General features: G+C 47.7%; 1 protein-coding gene across 4 annotated transcripts in view; it reads right to left on the bottom strand.

The window, feature by feature from the left end:
• Ppp1r16b (protein phosphatase 1 regulatory subunit 16B) overlaps window positions 1–21,164 on the bottom strand; it is a 97,783-nt gene that overhangs the window by 72,653 nt on the left and 3,966 nt on the right. For 2 of the 4 annotated variants that reach the window (XM_069988347.1, XM_069988348.1), the window contains exon 2: window positions 1,462–1,572. The exons of the other annotated variants lie outside the window; for them this stretch is intronic. The gene's annotated coding sequence lies outside the window, so the exon portion shown is untranslated. The remainder of the gene's footprint in view (window positions 1–1,461; window positions 1,573–21,164) is intronic. 4 annotated transcript variants of the gene reach the window in all.

The raw sequence follows: 21,164 nt of genomic DNA, 5'->3' as shown, positions 1-21,164 counted from the left end.
GCATGCCTGAGGCCCTGGGTTCGATTCCTCAGCACCACATAAGCAAAAAGAAAAAAAAAGCCGGAAGTGGCGCTGTGGCTCAAGTGGTAGAGCGCTAGCCTTGAGCTGAAGAGCTGAGGGACAGCGCCCAGGCCCAGAGTTCAGGCCCCATGACCGGACCCAAAAAAAAGAATATAACTAGGAAGCAAGGCTCAAGTGGTAGAACATCTGTCAAGGCTCTGAATTCAAACCCAAATACTGCAAAAAAAAAAAAAAATTGCCAACCTGTTCTCCATAGAGACAGAACCTGTTTCTGTCCCTTCTAACCAGGAGTGAGTCGTCTACCTTTGCTGCCAACATTTCCTCTTGTCTTGGCTTTGTATTTCTGGCTGCTTTTTTAGAAGAATCCTAAAGAGGGCTGGGAAGATGGCTCAGTAGTAGAGTGCTTGCCTTGCATGCATGAGGCCCTAGGTTTGATTCCTCAGCACCACATAAGCAGAAAAAGCCAGAAGTGGCGCTGTGGCTCAAGTGGTAGAGTGCTAGCCTTGAGCTGAAGAGCTGAGGGACAGCGCCCAGGCCCAGAGGTCAGGCCCCACAACTGGCCCAAAAAAAAAAAAAAAAAAAAGAATTCTAAAGAGTTGGATGTTCACCCTCGCAGTTTCGTGGTGACAGTCAGAGCCCCTAGATTGGAGAAGCACGTGCTTATCGAGTCTTACCTTCTCAAGGGAGCAGAACTTTCGTGAAGGCTTGCCCTGAGACCCGCTCTGATTCAGATATCAGCCCTGCCTTCTGGAAAGCCCCTAGCTGGCTGTCAGCCAATAAAGCAATGCACCCAATGAACTTTACATTGTTATCTGTTACCTCTCCCCATCCTCCAACATCCCACAGATGGAAGACAAAGAACAGGCCTAGCTGGGTTTATGAGGAAAGGATTTCCAGAATAGAAGACAAGTGATCCGAACCTCGAAAGATTGAGGAGTTTGCTGAGTGAGAGAAAAGGGGAGCTGAGGGGGGTCCTGTTCAAAGGCATGCAGTGGGGCTGATCTCTGTGGAGAAAGTTCTAGAAATCAACACATACAACTATAACCTGCTAGAGACAGCAATGTCTGGACCAAAGGCATCAGGAAGTCTGAGGGCTCAGTATTGAGCACCAAGTGGCTGTGCCAGACTCAACCAAAACCCTCTGCAACCAGCACCACCTTCAGTGGTTGGTCTGGTTTGAGTCCACACCACGTCTAACTTGGAGATTTTTATATCCAACATTGAGTATTCATCCTTCCTTTCTTTTTTCTTTCTTTCCTTTATTCTTCCTTTCTTTTTTCCTTTTCTTCTTTTCTGTCTTTCTTCCTTCATTCCTTTCTTTTTTGTGCCGGGACTGGGGCTTGAACTCAGTGCCTCACTCTCAGAAGGGCTGTTCCCTCGAGATGGAGACATGTAGCCTCATAATTGATCATACTCCCCTCTAACCCCCAATACGCCCACCTGGCTTCTTCCTGCTTGTCATCACTTGCTAGCTCCTGTAGTCACTTGAGTCTGAAGCCCCTGTTTCAGGCAGAATGACACAGCAGCCTCCCAAATATCCAGAGCTCCAATCTGCACAGAGAAAGGAAGACTCTGTGAGCAGGACGAAGGCTCACGGAAGCAACTGTGTGACACCCCTGCACACTCCCCCTCCCCGCCACACACACACACACACACACGCACACACGCACACACGCACGCATGCACACACACGCGCACACACACACACACGCACACACGCACGCAGGCACACACGCACACACGCACGCGCGCACACACACACGCACGCATGCACACACACGCATGCGCGCACACACACGCACGCGCGCACACACGTACACACGCACGCACGCGCACACACGCACGCACACACGCACGCACGCACGCACACACACGCACGCACGCACGCACGCACACACGCACGCACGCACACACACACGCATGCACGCACACACACACACACACTTGGCCTCAAGAGCCTTCCAACAGGCAGTTCCACAAGATGTTCCTGGGCCTGACTGTGTCCGGAGGTAGGAAATCCTTGCTCCCCATTACTGGAGGTCAGACTGACCCATACATTCCATTAAGGTGCTCTCAGCCCTGATACTCTGTGCAATGCTCATTTCTTCAGTATTCCTGCTGACCACCTTGCCAGGTAGGATGATGCTAAAGGAGGATGAAAATCGTGACAATCACATTGCTAAAAGCAGAATCTCCCAGCTGGGCAACGGTGGCTCACGCCTGTAATCCTAACTACTCAGGAGGCTGAGATAGATTCGAGAATTATGGTTCAAAGCCAGCCCAGGCAGGAAACTTCATGAGACTCTTATCTCCAATTAACTACTCAAAAAAGCCGGATGTGGCACTGTGGTTCAAATGTAGAGCACTCGCCTTGAACAAAAAGAAGCTCAGGCTCAGAATTCAAGCACTAGGACTAGGGGGGAAAAATCAAACACTATCTCCCTTCAAAAGATCTTCCCAGCCATCACCATGGCCAAGCGCTTCCCTAAGCATGGAAAAGAGAAGCCAAATACCTGTCTCTACCTCCTGAGTGCTGGGATTACAGGCATGTATAACCTTGCCTGGCTCTTCGCTTTTTCTTCACCTTTCAAGATGTTTCTGCAGAAGAAAAGTGTCAGTCTGGCACCAATAAACCCTTAGCATCTTCATAACCATGCCAATCTCCCTTGTAAACAAAGACAGACTGCCTTGGGCTGCTAGCCTCCTGGCCAGCAACAGTATCCTAGGAGAAAATGGAATAATACTGTTTTGTTTTCTGTGGATTTGTTTTCACAGTTACTGCTTATTTATGGTAGTGATACGAAATTGCCATTTAAAAAAATCTATTTCAGTCTAAAACTAGCAAGTCAGTAGTAACGAAAAAACTAAATGATGGCAAGAAATGTAAGTAACTCCAGGCAAAGGGATGCATGCTTGTAATCCCAGCACTTCAGAGGAACACGACATAAGATCTTGGACAGCTTGAGCTACACTGCCAAGTCCAAGCCAGCCTAAGTTACATAGTGAGAGCCTATCTCAGACTAAGAAACCAAAAAAGTGGGCATGGTGGCATATGTCTGTAATCCGAGGATAGGGGAGATGAGGAAAGAGGTCCTCGAGCCTGAGACCAGCTGGAACTACATGGCAAAACAATGCTTTAAAAAAAAAGCAAGACAAAAGAAAAAAAATGCAATTGAAATACAAGTGTTGGGTACTGTGGCTCATGCTTGTAATCCTAGCTACTCAGGAGGCTGAGATCTGAGAATCAGGGTTCAACGTCAGCCCAGGCAGGAAAGTCCATGAGACTTTTATCTCCAATGAAGCACCAGAAATCCAGAAGAGGCACTATGGCTCAAAGTAGAAGAGCACTAGCCTTGAGCAAAATTGCTCAGAGACTGCTCCCAGGTGGAGTTCAAGCCTCACAACTGCAAAAAAAAAAAAAAAAAAGGAAAAAGAAAAAAGAAATGCAAGTGTGGCATTTGGGTACCTTACTGATTCTCATAATAAATAATCTGATAAAAGAGACATTCTTAACGGCTTTGAGTGTAGCAGTGTGTGTGTGTGTGTGTGTGTGTGTGTGTGTGTGTGTGTGTGTTGGGAATGGAACCCAAAGACTTTGCACATGCCAGGCAAGTGGTCTTATCATTGAGTAACATCCCCGGCCCCAAAGTATTTGTGAAAATTATTTCATCTGACAAATACTTATCAGGTATCTACCACATGCCAGGACTGTGCTAAGGGTTAGGGACAGAGTGAAGGAAAAGACAGACACAAGACACAGCCTCCCCGGAGGATGATTGACAAAATGGGCACAATGGGGTAGGTGATGGGCTCCAAGGGCACATCCCTCGAGCAGCAACTCACCCTGGGGCCCTCACTCACGGCACTCCCTGGGCCCTCACCCTGGGGCCCTCACTCACGGCACTCCCTGGGCCCCGGCAGGCAGAGGCTCTTACCAGTGCTGTCCCCCACCTCAGGCAAAGGAATTAAGGGCAGTCGCCCAGCCCCCTGGAGAAAGGTGAGAACAGAGTCTCCCAGGAGCCAGAAAAAGGGGCCAGAGCACATTTTCTCTGACTCTGTTCTCCCACCTCACCCCTTGGGTTCCCTGGAGCTGGGGCGCCAGGACAGCTCCCTCTTGGCTGCTGGGTTTCAGGTGACCTAGTTTCCCCCAGTAGATCCACACACCTCCTCCGCCCCTGTCTGAGAAAACCCTGCTTGGTCTAATTAAAGAACTGCCTGGTGCTGCTAGCTAGGTAGCCCCTGGGACAGGGCACTGGCCTGGGCAGCCCAGGAATCCACACTTCCCAGGGGCTGGGCACCCCTGCTCACCCTTCCAGAGAAAGTCCTAGACAAAAATAAGAGTACAGCCAGGCCCTGGAAGAACAATGGGGTCATCACTTAGCGGGGTCCCCAAGGAAGGCCATCTTTGGAGAAAAACTAGTCCAGTGTGTTAGGAGACATATACATGCAGAGCCTGGACACATGTGGAGCCACAAATCAACAGAGTGGCCAGGCGGGTCAGGAGGGGGCGGGCGGGCTCCACAGAGGCCAGGTGGGTGAGGTCATTCAGGAAATGTGTGTGTGTGACATGAGAAAAGGAATCCAAGGCCAAGGGAAGTAGGGTGGAGTATTTAATTTTTCCAACATCTGGGCCATGAACCAAAATAGCTTGATTGTAGCTAACAGGAAATTTGAGGGCAAGGCACTTGACCCTTGGGAGAAGCAGGAACAGGCTGTTCAGGTGCCCTCACCTCTTCCCTTGGACCTTCCTGCATCCAGCCTGCTGTCTGACAGACTCTGAACCTGACTGCTCTCCCTGCACCCACTCACACTTGCTCCAGTTAGCAAGCATCTGGGGCCACGGAGGCACAGCTTCAGAAGCCAGGGCCTGGCCAGGAGGTGGAACCATGGATAGATGAGATGTGCTACCCACCCACCCCTTCTTTCCCCCCCCCCTCCGCCCACCCCAAACACTCCAAGAAAAGGCTATATTACAAGCTTTGCTTATAAGAGTAAGGATGTCTGGGAAAACAAACATAGCACTGGTTGGGTGTCGACTGTGTAGCTCAGCCATTATCATTCCATGCTAGGCTGTGATTGGCTTGTTATCCATGGTCTCAGCCCAACCATGTGATTGGTTGAGGGGTAGGCATATGTTCTGAGTCAGCCCAATCAGTAGCTCTCTTTTCTCAGTGCTTGTGATCCAGCTATCATGATTGGTTCAAGGATAGTCACATGTCCTGAGTTGGTCCAATCAGAAGTTCTCTTTTCCTAGTACGTGTGAACCAGACACTATGATTAGTTCAGGGGTATGCACATGTTCTAAGCTGATCTGAGCAGAAGCTCACTTTTTGGTGCAGCATATTGACCCTGCTGCTGCAAGCCAGTCTATGGATGAAGCTAATACTTGGGATTCTCAGGAGAGTAACTAGAGTCTCAGGGTTTCCTATCCAAGCCAAGAAATGATGATAATGATGCTTTATAATAGGGATACTGATAATGGCCCCAGGCGGGACTGTGTCCTGTAGTGGCCTTCTGCTCGGGCACATTTCCAGACAGCTCCACTTTTCTTACAATGGCTATTGCTGGACCTTGAAGCCCAAGAGGAAGGCGCACTCTGAGGAAGGGTGAGAAGTCAAGACCAGGTTCCCACAGCAGCTCTGACCAAGGAGGTGGGAGAAGGGGACCCAAGCCTTGTGCCTACTTAATTCCAGGGGAGTGGCTGATTGACACATCTTTAGACCTGAGCCTACTGCTTTGAGGAAAAAAACCACACACACACACACACACACACACACACACACACACACACACACACACACACACAAGGAAGGTGAAGTCAAATTGCAGCGATATTAAAATATGAGTCAGGAAGCGTTTCAAAGTTCACCCTGGTAAAAGAAAATGTGAAGTTTTTTTTGTTTTGTTTTGGTTTTTTTCTGGGTTCTTCAGCCATTCTCTCTCCACAGTCTTGGCAGGCATCTGGAGGAAGGCCATGAGTGCCTTTCTCCTTGTGTTTCCTGCACCGTTGAGCACAGGAGAAAAAAAGAAAACAAAACAAACATCCTGGCTCTCCTCCTCCTCCTCCCAGGTTCTCGCTTGAGACCTACTTTCTCTCTTAAAGGCCGCACACCCCCACCTCCCACAACACACATCTCTGAATAATAGCATCTTCTTTTTCCCCCAGCATAAAGATGTTTTACTCATGAGCAAAGAAATTTCTGGGGCCCTAGGTGCTCCAAATATCTGAATTAGAAATTATCCTTGCCCTCCCGGCCCAATGCCATTCTCATGGGCTTTTAAAAATGGACTAGTTGTCCTATTCCTGCTGGGACAAACCTTTTAGATGCTGGGCACCATCATTCTAGACAGGCCTCCTGGTTCTGAATCAGCTGTGGGATTCAGGACCTGTGGGTTTGCTCCCAATTCTGTCACTCCTTCATTCAGATCCCTGGATGGTGGTCCTGGACTTGTCTCTCACTGTCACTGCTCTCTGAAGCCCATGTACGGGACTTTGTGATGTTCAGAAGGAAAAAGGGATGAGGGAATCAAAAACCACAAGAATGAAGTCCCACATGGGGATAATAATGAGCTGTGTGAACCGGGTGGGAACATTGGGAGCAGAGGATCAGGCCTTCACAAAAGCCAGGAGGGAAAGGATCAGCTTCACTGCAAGCCTCTAGAGGGCAGAGTTAGGATCATTCACAGGCAGTATGAAGAAGCAGGGTGGGCCTGGCAAGAGGAGAAACCATCTAATGTGGACAATTCAACAAATCTGTCATCGTGTGATGATGCAAAGGGTCCTCATCACCAGGAACCCCATGCCGATCCTGACCTGGCAAAGAGATCATCCTATTAGGAGTAAACACTCCACCCTGTGTGTCTGCACCATGGCATTTGGTAACAACCAGGCAATCCAGTCCCAATAAGGACCATTGCGAGCAGATGTTGAGTCTGCCTGTGACAGTGGGACAGCTCTCTCTGGCTGTGTTCCAAGAACGCTGTGAAGGAGGTCAAAGCCAAAGAGGTGCAAGGAGTCCTGGAACACACCAGTCTCGCATGTCCAGCTTCTCTCTATGAACCCAGAACACTCATGGGTACCCAAACACAGTTTGAGAGTCAGGTATGGTGGCTCACGCCTGGCTACTTGGGAGGCAGAGGTAAGGGAATCACAGATCAAGGTCAGCCAAGGCATTAAACTCCATCTCAACCATTAGTTGGGCATGGTGGTACACACCTGTTAGCCAAGCTACAAGGGAGTGGCTAGGTACAGTGGCACATACCTGTCATCCCCAGTAACCCGGAGAGACACGAACAGGAATACCACATCCCAAGCTGGCCCAGGTATAAAGTGAGACCCTACACTCCCCTCTAAAAAAAAAAATCAGTGTAAAAATGGCTGGAGGTGTGGCTCAGGTGATAAAGCACCTGCCTGGCAAGCCCAGAAGCCCTGAGTTCAATCCCCTTAGTACCTTCAAGGAAAACAAAAGAATATCAGTGTGGGAAAGGCTTTGGGGGACAGGAACACAGGTGCTACGTCCAGGAGCACATACCGAGCTAACACAATAACTACAAGCAGCCGTGTGACCCAGTCGTCACAGTCACCCAGCTAAACCAAACAGCCAGCCTTCCAAGGACGCTTGCAGCTCCTTCAAGGCTGGGGGCGTGGTCCCCTCTTCCCAGGGCAAGCCGATAAAACTCACTTCACAGCTGCAGGGATCATTTCCCAAAGGTGGCCACCTGTGACCCCAGAACACCCCCCTAGGCTGCACAGTCATTAAACAAGGGACGGCCATTCATGTTAGTTAGGTCGGCCTGGTCTGGATGTCCTCTGCCCCTCAGCATGACTTTGCCCAAGCTTTTTTCTTCTCTTGTGCCAACTCTCAGGCTAGTAATGGCCACATGGAGCACTGTGAAGTGAGAGATCATTAAGGAACCATGAGTGGTAACAGGGGGAAGTGAGTGCTGTGAGTGATTGGTAATGTCTGCTTTGGCTGCAGACGTAGGCAGTGGCAGATGCATATCAAGTGTACAACTGTGGTCTGTATCACGCCTGCCTCAACTTGGATTCTAATATTTATCATTAGCCCACTGACTAAAATCCTCTAGGCTTAAGTGTCGATGTCTAGAATTCTATCAAACATGGCAAAAGGGCCCCTCAGATTCTAGGATATCATGACACAGAATCACCATTACCTCTATGGTAGACAAGAGCCAATAACAAAGCGAGTATAGTTGCATAAGCCTGTAATGCCACCTGTCTGGAGGCAAAGGGAGGAGGATCACCAATTTGAGGGCAGCCTGGGTTTACATAGAATTTGTTTCAAAGGACTGACAATAAAGCTCAGTAATGTAGTACTTGTCTAATATGTAAAAAGCCCTAATATGTAAAAAAAAAAAAAGCCTAATATGTAAAAAGTCTCCAGCACTTGCAAAAAATAAAAAGAGGGAGCAAGAGAGAGAAAGAGAATCAAGAACATCTCAGATTGCCAGGCACAGTGGCTCAGCCTATAATCTTAACAGTTTAGGAGGCTGAGATTGGGAAGATCGTGATTCTAGGCCAGCCTGGGCAAAAAAAGCTTGAAGATTCTTAAGTGTGGTAGCACATGCCTAGCATCCCAGTGAAGGCAAGAAGCCTCATCAGATCTCGGGCAAAAAGAAAGACCCTATCTCAAAATATCCAATGCCAAAAATAAAAGGAGGTAGAGCATCTGCCTTGCAACTCTGAGACAGTCAAAGGCCAGTGCAGTCAAAACAAAAGAGGAGGGTGAAGGGGAGGAAAAACTGATTAAAGTCATAACTCCCCTTACTGTAGGGGCTGTCATTGCTCCTAGCTCTTAAGCAGGAAATAAATGAATCTCATTCTGAGAATCTCATCACATGTACTTTCCAAACCCCTAAGGGCTCAGCCCCTGTGACCAGTATGCTCTTTTTGGTGAGTGTTTTTTCAGATCCTCTTCACCCAACAGTTCCCAACCCAGCACCTGTCCTCACTTCTCTCTTGTCTGGGAGATGACACCGTTACTAGTAAAATCAGTAAGTTTCAAGATGCTCAGTAGTTTGGTAAAATGGCATTCTCATCCAGTCTGCAGGTTCTGAAGTCTCTCGGTGTTAGATGTGACCTTCCAGGTTGCTCTGCAGGGAAGCTCGCTGCAGCAGGCTGTGTGATCGTCCCTCTGTCCCTCCCCTTTGATCTCTCGCCCAAGTTCCTTCCTTTTCATTCTCTCCTTGGGTGGCCAGAACTCCAAGCAAACTTCCTTCTGACCAGCTTCATTCTCTTTGAACATATAAAGTCTCCATAAGCCAAAAGCCATCTCATGAAAGCGGTGCTACGGTTAGAATAAAGTTCCGTTCTCTGTGTTAAAATCCTGCCCACGTTCACTTTTTATTAACTGCTGTTTATACCCATAATCTCAGCTACTCAACAGCTTGAGATCTGAGTCTAGGCAGGGAAGTTTGTGACACTCTTACCTCCAATTAACCGCCAAAACACTGGAAATGGAGCAGGGGCTCAAGCGACAAGGCATTGGCCTTGAAAGAAAAAGGTGAGGGACAGTTCAGGCCCTGCATTCGAGCCCCAGTACCAACACACACACACATAAATACACTTAGTTACTTCTTATATCTTCCCATTGCTTTCAGGTCTTGCCTTCTCCTTTTCTTCATCCTTCCAGTATTATGACTTGAATGCAGGGCCTGGGCATTGTCCCTTAGCTTTTTCTACACAAGGCTGGCACCCTATCACTTGAAACGCAGCTCCATTTCCTTAAGTTAAAGTCTTAAGTTAGAAGAAGAGACTGAACTCATCCATGGCCTCTCTTCTGGAGCTTCATGGTACTATATCTGAAGTTACCATTCAGAATACTCCTGATGAGCCATGGCCCTCCCCAAAGAACACAGGAACAAGGACCCTGCCAGCAGGTTGGATTCTCCTCAACTTTCTCCTTCCACAGTAAAACACACTCCTGATCAGCTAGGATAAGGCCACAAAAAGCTCTGGCTACAAGGATTGAAGGTACAAGTTTGAGTGATAGAATGCCTGCCTAGTAGTAATCATAAGATCCTGAGTTCAAACCCCAGTACAGAAGTAGGGGTGGGAAAGCTTCCTCTAAACATTATATGAGGCTGGGAAGGTGGCTCATGGTAGAGTGCTTGCTTTGCATGCATGAGGCCCTAGGTTTGGTTCCTCAGTACCACATAAGCAGAAAAAGCTGGAAGTGGTGCTGTGGCTCAAGTGGTAGAGCACTATCCTTGAGCTGAAGAGCTGAGGGACAGCGCCCAGGCCCAGAGTTCAGGCCCCACAACCAAAAACAACAACAACAATATATATATATATATATATATATATATATATATATATATATATATATATATATATATATATATATATATATATATATATGGGCTGGGAAGGTGACTCAGCAGTAGAGTGCTTGCCTTGCATGCACGAGGCCCTGGGTTCGATTCCTCAGCACCACATAAGCAGAAAAAGCCGGAAGTGGTGCTGTGGCTCAAGTGGTAGAGTGCTTGCCTTGAGTTCAAGAGCTGAGGGACAGAGCCCAGGCCCAGAGTTCAAGCCCCATGACTGACAAAAAAAAAAAAATTATAGCATCTCCTTTTCCAGTTCCACTGCCAGTTTTCCAAAGGTATTAGGAAAAAGGTTCTCAATCTCAGCTCTGCATTAGGCTTTCCTGAACACTACAGACCACAGAGCGAGACCACTACATAGCTACCAGAATGGCCAAAATGGAAAATACACACTCTTGGGCAAGAACATACACTGCGCGGTAATATAAATTGCTACAACCACTTTAAAAAAAACAAAAAACAAAAAAACTGCTCAGCAATCTTTGTAAACCTGAACCTAGAACCCAGCAATTTCCCTCCTGAGAATAATATACCTAGCAGAAATCTTTACACACATCCCCTGAAAGGCATCAACAGCGCTATTTGTAATAGAGCCAAAGTATCAACAATCCAAAACGCCCATCAACAACAGCTCAGGGTGGGGGAGGGGGCGGGAAATGCTTCAGTCCCACAATGGAACATTGTACAGCAACCAGAATGAACAATATACAATCCCCCTCGACAATGGGTGGTTCTTACCAGGCTAGCTGAAAGTTTTCAAACACACAAAAATATTCAGAGTCGGTGATTCCATTTGGGTGAAATTCAACCCAGTGGGAGGGTCATTTTAAGGTGGGGGTACAACAGGGAAGGACAGGGGGCACAGTGCCTGGGGCACCGGCAACATTCTACATCTTGAACACGGAAGTGGTTTTATGGGCACATTCGGTTTGTTAAAAAAAAAAATTATTCACTTAGGATTTATATCCTTTTCTGTGCTTGTTTTTTCCATCATAAATCATTTCATGCAAAAAAAAAATACTGGTTTGAGGGTCACTGGTCAACAGACTTGGTTCACTGGTCCCCAGGAACTGACATTTCTAAAGGCTGCTCAAGTGGGTGTGATGTGCCCCAGAGAAGCGCTGTGTCAGAACTTGGCACAGAACCTCCTTACTCTTTCTTAGAGCCGTGGGGGCTACTCCTTCCCCAGAAAGTCTAAAGCAAAGTCTTTTCTGTAGCGCCCCAGGATGTTAAGTAGCCCACCATTAAATGATATATTTCCCCGTTATAATTATCAACTTTTGTCGGACACTGACTGTATTCCTTAGAGCTGAGCTAAGTGCTTTTCTTAGTCCTCACGCCCGCCTCTGAGAAAGGTACTATTAACTCCCTCTCCACAGAGGATTTGGCCTGAAGCATTGTGGGGTTCCGGAACTGCCCAAGACCACTGAGACAGGGTGCAGTGGAACCAGAAAGCCAGTTCAGATTGGTTTTGACACAGAAGCCCTGGTTCTCAACCTTGGTGTTAAACAGCCTCTCCAGTCAACCGGACTGCAGGACTTTATAATGCTAATGCCAATCTTTGAGTAGACCTGAGGGGGCCCTACTCCCTGTTTCTACTAGCCGCCTCAAGTCTGCTTCAAGTCTGTATCTCTTACAGGGACTTGTGCGAGAATGTCTCCAGCAGATGGAGTGGAGTCACAAGCCCCTGTCAGCCGGTACTGTGTCTGTGACCCTGACATTTTCATTTCCCTCTCGCCCTCCTCACCTCCCTCCTCCCACCTCCACGCCATAAATAGCGGGGTTTCCAGCAACAGAGAGCCAGCCTGATGGATTCACACCTGTGCAGCAGTCGTCACCATTTGCTCAGGCTCTGTGTGCCAAATACTATCAGAAGTTGACTTTAATCTCCACAACGGGTCTGAAAAACAAGTATCCTTATCCCCCATGAACAGGTTAGGAAAGAGTGCGAGAGAGTGCAAGAGAGAGAGAGAGAGAGAGAGAGAGAGAGAGAGAGAGAGAGAGAGAGAGAGAGAGAGAGAGAGAGAGAGAGAGAGAGAGAGAGAGAGAGAGAGAGTCTGTGTGTCTGTGTGTATGTGTGTGTGGAGCTTGAACTCAGAGCCCGTACTTTTGCTTGCTTTTCACTCAGGGCTGCTGCTCTACCACGAGTTACACCTCCATTTCTGGCATATTTGTTACTTAATGTGGAGGGGGGACTCTTAGATTTATCTGCCTGAGCAGGCTTCCCACCCAGATCCTCAGATCTCAGCCTCCTGAGTGGCAAGCAGCAATGACTACAGGTGGGAGCTACTTGTGAGCACCCAGTAGGAAGCCTCATCTTAACATGTCCAAGGTCACAAGAGGTGAGCAGGCAGGTGTTGGATTTGAACCCAGACCCTCCTGCTAAGCCCACACAATGTGCACACCAGCACTCACTCCACCTGCGAGCTTTCTCTCCTCTGATCTCTGATGGCCATCTCAAGGGTTATACCGATAATGTGGCCCTTAAGTGTGGTCCGGGCAGCGCTTGGGGCTAGCCTTACACCTCATACACAGCCTGGTCTCACTGCTCTTCCTCTGCCCCGAGCCAAACACATTTCTTTCCCATCTCTAGTTCGGAGGCTTTTCACTGCATCTCTAACATGACATTCAACACTGCATTGAGGAATTGTTGGACTGGCCTCCTCCATCTGACTGGATGCACTTAGAAGACAAGGGACATGTGACATTCCCCCACTGCCCCCCTAGCATACAGCAGTTATTTCATAAATGGGAGGCCAAGAGACCTCAAATTCACCGAGACCATTCCAGCAGATCTGTCACACCACAGCAGGTGAAGAGGTCCTTGGCCAGCTGTGGTTGTACCAGCCTGTAATCCCAGCACTCAGGAGGCTGTGCAGGAGGGTCAGGAGGTCAGGAGTTCAGACAGCTTGGGCCACATAGGGAGATCTTATCTCAAAAAAAAAAAAAACAATTTTAAGCATGGGGTGGGAGGGGGGTGAGGGGGGAACATTTAAGAAAGTTAGGGGTTGGGGCACAAAGGGTAACCCAATGCAGCAGTGGTGCTCACTAGACACTATGTTGAAAATGTTGGGGGGGGGGATATGGGAGGAAGAGGCCGCGAGAACAAAGGAAGGGGTGACATTGTTTAAAAAGAAATGTACTCATTACCTGACTTATGTAACTACAACATACATCACCTTGGGATAAGGGCAACACACGGCATAAAAAAAACAAATAAAGAAAGAAATTAAAGAAAGGGGGTGGATAAAAGAGTAATAGTATTGGGGGGGTGGCTCAAATGCTAGAGCTGTTGCCCAGAAAGTGTGCGGTCCTGTATTCAAACCCCAGTACTGCCAAAAATGAAGGAGAACTATTTTTTAAAAAGAGTAATAGAGAGGATGACTACGATCAAGAATGTTCCATGTATGTATGAAAATGCCATGATGAAACCCCTTACAATGGACAATTAAATAGATGGCAATTTAATCTGTGAAGGGAAAAGGAGGGAGGGAGGGAGGGAGGGAAGGTCCTTTGGCTTGGAGCAAGAGCTACAGCATCAATGCAGACAAGGCAGCAACCTGCTGGGGAGAGCCCCTGGGAGCAGAGCCAGGCCCCTTCCTTGCTTCCATGGAGGGCGTGCTAGCCTTGTCCCCCTTCACAGTCTTCTTCCACTCTGCCTGCTCAGCAACTGGCTCTGTGAGCCCTGCTCAGGGGATTTGCTATCAAATAATGGCTGGGTTCATTCCACAGCCCTGTTTCGGATGATATTCTCCATGGCTCCTTGCCATGTGTTGCCCTTAAGATATCTTAAGTGAAGGGGCTGGGAAGGTGGCTCGGTGGTAGAGCGCTTGCCTTGCATCCATGAGGCCCTGGGTTCGATTCTCAGCACCACATAAGCAAACAGAAAAAAGCCAGAATTGGCACTGTGGCTCAAGTGGTAGAGCGCTTGCCTTGAGCTGAAGAGCTGAGGGACAGTGCCCAGGCCCAGAGTTCAGGCCCCATGACTGGACCCAAAAAAAAAAATCTCAAGTGGGGCTGGGAAGGTGGCTCAGTGGTAGTGCTTGCCTAACATGCATGAAGCCCTGGGTTCCATTCCTCAGTACCACATACACAGAAAAGGCCAGAAATGGTGCTGTGGCTCAAGTGGTAGAGTGGTAGCCCTGAGCAAAAGAAGCTCAGGGTCAGTGCCCAGCACTAAGTTCAAGCCCTATGACTGGCAAAAAAAAAAAAAAAAGATATTCCAAATGAATGAAGAGATGTCTGAGATAGGTCTGTCCAAGCTAAGGCTTGGTGTCCCCTAAGTGGACACCAAGTGTCCAGAGTGGACAGATCTCATTCTAGATGACCTTATCCTTTAGAGGTGGACATGCTTTTACAGCACACTGGCTGACCTTGGATTCTCACTCATCACTGCACCTTCACCTGTGCATCTCCTCCACAGACACATCTCCTTGTGACCTCGGCGGTAAACAGCTGCTTCTGCCACCCGCACCCAAGCCCCATGAGCCTGAAGTTATGAGTGGGGTTTCTAAAGCCAGCCTTCTGCTCCCTTTTGCCCCTCCAAAACCAGAGTTGCCTTCAAACTCGGGCTAGGTTTCTACACAGGCTCCCTCCAACCCCACTCATAAACACTCAAACCACCAAAGACGCTCGTTCAACATTACTCAGGCTGAGTGGGAGGGTGTAGCTCAATTGTGGCATGCTTGCTTAACATGCACAAGGCCTTGATTTTGAGCACCATAGACAAACTAGGAAGTCGCACTCACCACTTCCTGCCCCCACTACATAGACAGGACTTGAACTCAGAGTCTCATACCCTTGCTCAGCTTTCTTGCTCATAGCTGGTGCTCTACTACCTGAGCCATGCCTCCAGCCTGGCTTTTTGATGGTTAGTTGGAGATAAAGAGTCTCCAGGACTTTCCTATATGGGCTGGCTTTGAACTGCCATCCTCTCAGACCTCAACCTCCTGAGGAGTTACAGTTATAGACATGGGCCACCAGCACCCAACCTAAATAAGACGCTTTGTGCACACTGACCAGAAAGCATAAGTGGAAAATTCTACCAGACCTCATGTGAGATATCACAGACAAAACCCAGGCATACTAAAAACCTTTAACACATCACTTTCAGATAAGGTATGTATGAAACATAAATGAGCTTCATGTTTGGGCTTAGGTCTCATTCCCCATGACAGTTCCTTTTGAGTCTTCAAGGATTCCAAACTCTGAAGAAATCCATAACCTTTTTGATCCTGTGCATGTCATATGAGGATGCTCAACCTGTTTCTAATAGACTGGCAAAAATTAAACTTATTTCATAGTCAGTGTTGGAGAAGGCTGGCAAACAGCCATTCACACCTGAACAAATAGAAATTGGTTTGGCCTCTTGGGAGGACAATTTGGCAGTATCTAACCCAATTCAAACTGCAAGGAATTTTCCTTATGGCTAAAATCATATCAGAGTACAAAGATATACATTGTATAAAGATGTTGCACTGAACATTTGCAGTAGGAAAGAACTGGAAATACCATTTTAACCATGGCAAGAGACAACAAAATAAAGTTTAACATGAATTTTTAATTTTTTTATTGTATGCATAATGTACAGAAGGGTTACAGTTATATAAGTAAGGTAATGAGTACATTTCTTATCAAACATTGTTACCCCTTTATTGTGAATTTTTATCACTAGAATACCATGTAGCTTTGAAGATCTAGTTAAAGGTATATATGCTCAGATACATTAGTTGGAAAAGGGAGTCTCCAAAGACTGTGGCATAGATACCACAGATAGTTTAAAAGAAAAAAAGAGGGCTGGGAAGGTGGCTCAGTGGTAGAGCGCTTGCCTTGCATGCATGAGGCCCTGGGTTCAATTCCTCAGCACCACATAAGCAAAAAGAAAAAAGCCAGAAGTGGTGCTGTGGCTCAAGTGGTAGAGTACTAGCCTTGAGCTGAAGAGCTGAGGGACAGTGCCCATGCCCAGAGTTCAGGCCTTATGACCGGACCCAAAAAGAAAAAAAGATAAACAAATAAATAAAAGCAAGCTTGTATGAGCAATCTGTATATGCTACAAATTTGAAATTTCTGGAAAGATACACAAAACAACCAGGAAGTTCTGGGCAAATGGAGATGAGAAGCTAGGGAAAAGAGTTCGGAAAATTTACTTTTTTCCATTTTCCACCACATTGCCGTACGGTTAGGGTTTTTACGAAGCATTTGTATTCTTTTCATAATTAAAAAGCATAAAACAAAGCAATAGAGAAACAAAAGCCTGATGTTATAAGGCAAAGGAAAAGATAAATGATATTTGGGTGAGGAAATCTTCCCTATGTCCTTGTAAGGAAAGCAGCAATGTTTACAAAGCGAGACTGCTTCCTCTCTGTCCAGCCCACAGGAGGTGGAGGATGGCAATAGTTCTAGAAAGAACTATGAGATGCAGGCAGTGTCTCTGGAAGGACTAAGAGTCCTAGAGAGAGTAGGGTTCAGAATGGCTTGTACTTGTGACTGGGTGATAAGAAGTCAAGCCAGGTTGGGATTGAGACACCCGATCGAGACATTCAGAGAACTCACTGGGCTGGCCCAGACACTGAGGCCTTACCAAGTGCCCAGGTAAAGAAGGGGCATGAGTCACCTGGTAAAGAGCACATGGTCCAGCTCTAGGAATACCATGGCACAGTGCTCTGCTCACTTCTTCCGCTCTCCAGCCACTCCCGGGGGACTTTAAAGACAACAATGCAAGAATGATCACTGCACATAGCACGTACATCCTCGCTGCCAGGCAAAGACTACGTGTTTAATCATGTGCGTCTCCTACCGTTGTGTTCCTACTTTACACGGGAAAATTCTGCACAGGGGAAATTGAGGCTCAGCAATGGAAGCCAAGCAACTTACTAAAGGTTGCAGAAGGTGTGTAGGCAGCAATTAAAAAGGATGAGAGGCTGAGGGAGACAGTTGCTGTTAGCCTCCTGCATCTGAAGGAAGGGCTAGGGACAACCCCGCGTACACAAAAGAGCTGTAATAACTAAGAGCAAGGACTTTAAAGCCAAATGAACTGGCTTCAAATCCTCACTGCCATGTACTGGCTGTGCGGCCTTGCAGATGGCCTTGAACCTCTCTGTGCCCCACCATCCTGAGCAGTCAAGTCGGGTCATTACCTGGCACTTTTTAAGAGTTGATAGGTGGGGCTGGGAAGGTGGCTCAGTGGTAGTGTGCTTGTCTTGCATGCATGAGGGCCTGGGTTCGATCCCTCAGTACCACATAAACAGAAAAAGCCAGAAGTGGTGCTCTGACTCAAGTGGTAGAGCACTGGCCTTGAGCTGAAGAGCTCAAAGACAGCACCCAAGCCCTGAGTTCAAGCCCCATGACCAACCAAAAAGAGAGAGAGAGAGAGAGAGAGAGAATGAGAGATGATAGGTGGCCAGGCGCTGGTGGTTCAAGCCTGTAATCCTAGCTACTCAGGAGGCTGAGATATAAGGATTGTGGTTCAAGCCAGCCTAGGAAAGGCAGTAAGACTCTTATCTCCAATAAACCACTCAGAAAACTGGAAGTAGCTCAGTGGCTCAAATAGTAGAGTGCTAGTCTTCAGCTGAAGAGCTGAGGAATATCACCCAGGGCCAGAGTTCAAGCCCTATGACCGACAAAAATAAATAAAGAGTTGATAGGTAGACCAAAGGATTTAATTGAATGTGCTCACATTAAGTACCAAGCATTAATGATCATCACTAGGGGCTTCTTCCTTCAAGTGGCATCTGTGCAAGGTGCAAAGCCTAGCAAGCAAAATGCAGCCTGGCTTTCAGTCACCACTCCCCTACCCCACCCCCATCTTCATCCCTCCACCCCCCACCCCCACATGCACAACCCTGCAACCCAACCCCGGTCCTGCTGAGCAATGAACCGGCACTGGGTGCCAGTTCCTCCTCCCTTCTCCCCTCCCCTACACCTAGAGATTCCCAGGGCCCCACCCTGGCCTATTCTGATGCATGTGGGCTGGGCTGGGACCTGGGTCCTGTGCTCTTAACAAATCCCAAGTGAACAGCTGACCCAAGAACAGTGTGCTCCTGGACACATGTTTTGGAATGTTCTAGAAGCTCTCTTTTGCTCCTGATCAATCCCAGGCCTGGGCACACCGTGAAGGGGTACAGCTAACATCTGCAACTTTACCCACAGCCAGAACAGATGGCTTCTATGCCTGAGTGGGTCACCCTCACCTGTAGAGTCAGGGCTCCCAGATGCCTCCACTACGTGCCACAGTTCACAGACCCATGGGATGACACTCTGGAAGCCAACCAGAAATGCAGAAGCTCCGGCTCCAGCCCTGCCAAACCCAGTTCTGCATTCGGATGGGAATGGCAACATGGTTGATGAACCAGCTTGAGCCATCTGCTTGGACCTCTGCCTCTGTAGGACTAAGCTCGCCTGGATGTGCACACCTACCTGTCCAAGCATCTCCAGGGCCAACCTTCAAATCCCTGTGGACACCACAAAGAGTGGCCCTTTACATTGTCCATGTTGCCTGGAAATAAGCCAGGGCTCAAAGTGAACCTTTGCTATAGCAAGCTATTTATTTCGAAATCTGCATTAGAAGAAGCCTTTCCAGTAAATTGGGGAAAGAGGCAACACCAGCCTGGTACTTCCAAGGCATCAACCACTGCTTTCTTTTGAATAGAGTCCCCACACACACACCCCTCCACCAACTTCCCTGCCCGAAAGCCATCGAGAAACATCAAACAGCCCAAAGAAAACAAGTCATGTCTTCCTGTTGGCCAAGCTTCAAGTTATCAGGCAGATTTCACACTGTAGCCTGACCTCATTAATCCAAGGCCTATCACATTGCTGTAAATGTCAGTGGAAAAATAGCCATTCAGTGAGTTTCCTCCATTCTACCAGAAAGGGGAAAAAAAACAGGAAGCTGATGGCAGCTGCACCCCAGCTTGGCAAATCCCAAGGGTCCAGTCAACAGGGCGTTTCTTGTCAGCACCTATATCCCCTGCCCCAGCCCACTCGTTCAAGTCTAGGTGGATCCTGTGTCTGTGTGGGCAGAATGCAGAGGCTGTACAGCAACCATGAAGATACTAAGCGGGCCCCACACACCTGCTGGGAAAAGAGATCAGAGCGCTTGCTCTCAAAGTCCTTGGCCTCAATTAACAACAGGCTGTTCATCCTTCAGATTCCTCTCAATCTCTTCTGTCCCATTCAGATTGTTCCATGAGCCAAATCGTGGGAGTCCAGGGCACATAAAGCCTTCCAAGTCCTCATTCATTCCTTTAATGTATATTGATTTTCTCCCGTGTGCTGGATATTGCACTGGACAACTGGGGCCACAGAGCTGAATGATTCAGACACAGTCACTGCCCTTCGGGCACCTGCAGTCCCCTGTAGTCTTTTCTCAACCTTGGCACTACTGACATTTGGAAAGTAGATACATGTTTTTGCTGTTGTGAGGGGATGTGCTATGCACTACAGAATACTTAGCAGCACTCCTGGTCTCTACCTACAAGGTATTAATAGCTCCCCTCCCCCTCTGCCCTCCTAACCGGGTTGGATAAACCAAAGACATTTTTAGATGTTGATCAATATCCCTACTGGGGGCATATTGTCCCCAGTTGTGAACTATGGCTCTGGTACATAAGACAGAAGGCTAAAAGAAAAGTGGTTAGCAATGAATAGAACCAAATAACCATAGTTATGGTAAGTACCATACACAAAAACAAAAAACTTGGTGGACATTAGGTCTGTAATTTAGAAGCCCAGCATTTTACCTAGGATTCCAAGTCCTCAAGACAACTCAGCACTGTGTATGTGAAATACATTATATATAGAGAGAGAGACACTTACGTGTATATATATAGACAGACAGACAGACAGACAGACAGACAGACAGACAGACAGATAGATAGATAGATAGATAGATAGATAGATAGATAGATAGATAGATAGATAGATAGGTAATCCATATGGTCTGTATTTCCAGATGAAGAAATTGAGGCTCAAGGATGCAAAGAAATCACCAAAGACACAAAAGTTAGTGGAAAACAGAATCAGGATTTGAACCCTGGAGCTAAACTTTGCCCCTACGCAAAGGGTAATCTGAGACTTTGTTTGGATGTGTTCTGTAACAGGCAAGATCTGAGGTCACATGATATTGAGAGCAGTCATCCTAAAAGATTCATTCCTCCCTGGGGCCACCTGGGGGCTTGGCCACCACCTGCCATATCAATCAAGCTACAAATGGCCTATATTAAGGCATGTTGGTGGGATACCAGTGGGCTGAGGAATGCCATTCTGCATGCTGAGATATCCAAGAACATCTCCCCCCACAGTCACCACGGTACTCAGGAAGATACCCAGAGCAACACCTCACTATGACCCATCTCCAAAGCCTAGCACCTAAGGGTGAAGAACAGGAGAAGCAGACCATTCTGCTGTCAGTTTTGGATATTTCCAAAGAACATGAAGAAGATGATACAGGACAGCACAAGACATCTTATTATGTAGGCTAGGTTGGCTTCCAATGCTCCATCCTTCTGCCTCAACCTCCTGAATGCTAGAATTACAGGTGCGCATCACTGCACCTGGCCAGCACATAGTACCTTTGGAAATTTCTCCAACGTGAGTCACATGGGGGGGGGGTATCATGTCCTTTACAAAGGGCCTCATCCTCTGTCCCTCAGTTTCCCCTCTGTGCATTGGGGGGTAGGTGGATCGACTTCTCTAGACTGGTGCAAGGACTCGAGGACAATGCAAGAGAAGACCATGAGCTGACTAGCATCCAGAAAGTCACTCAGTAAAACACGATCAGTAGGAGTTAGGTAAGG

This window comes from Dipodomys merriami, unplaced genomic scaffold (genome assembly GCF_024711535.1).
Source record: "Dipodomys merriami isolate MVZ:Mamm:240054 unplaced genomic scaffold, mDipMer1.0.p SCAF_354, whole genome shotgun sequence".
NCBI lineage: Eukaryota > Metazoa > Chordata > Mammalia > Rodentia > Heteromyidae > Dipodomys > Dipodomys merriami.
This window is presented reverse-complemented; position numbering and strand designations above follow the sequence as displayed.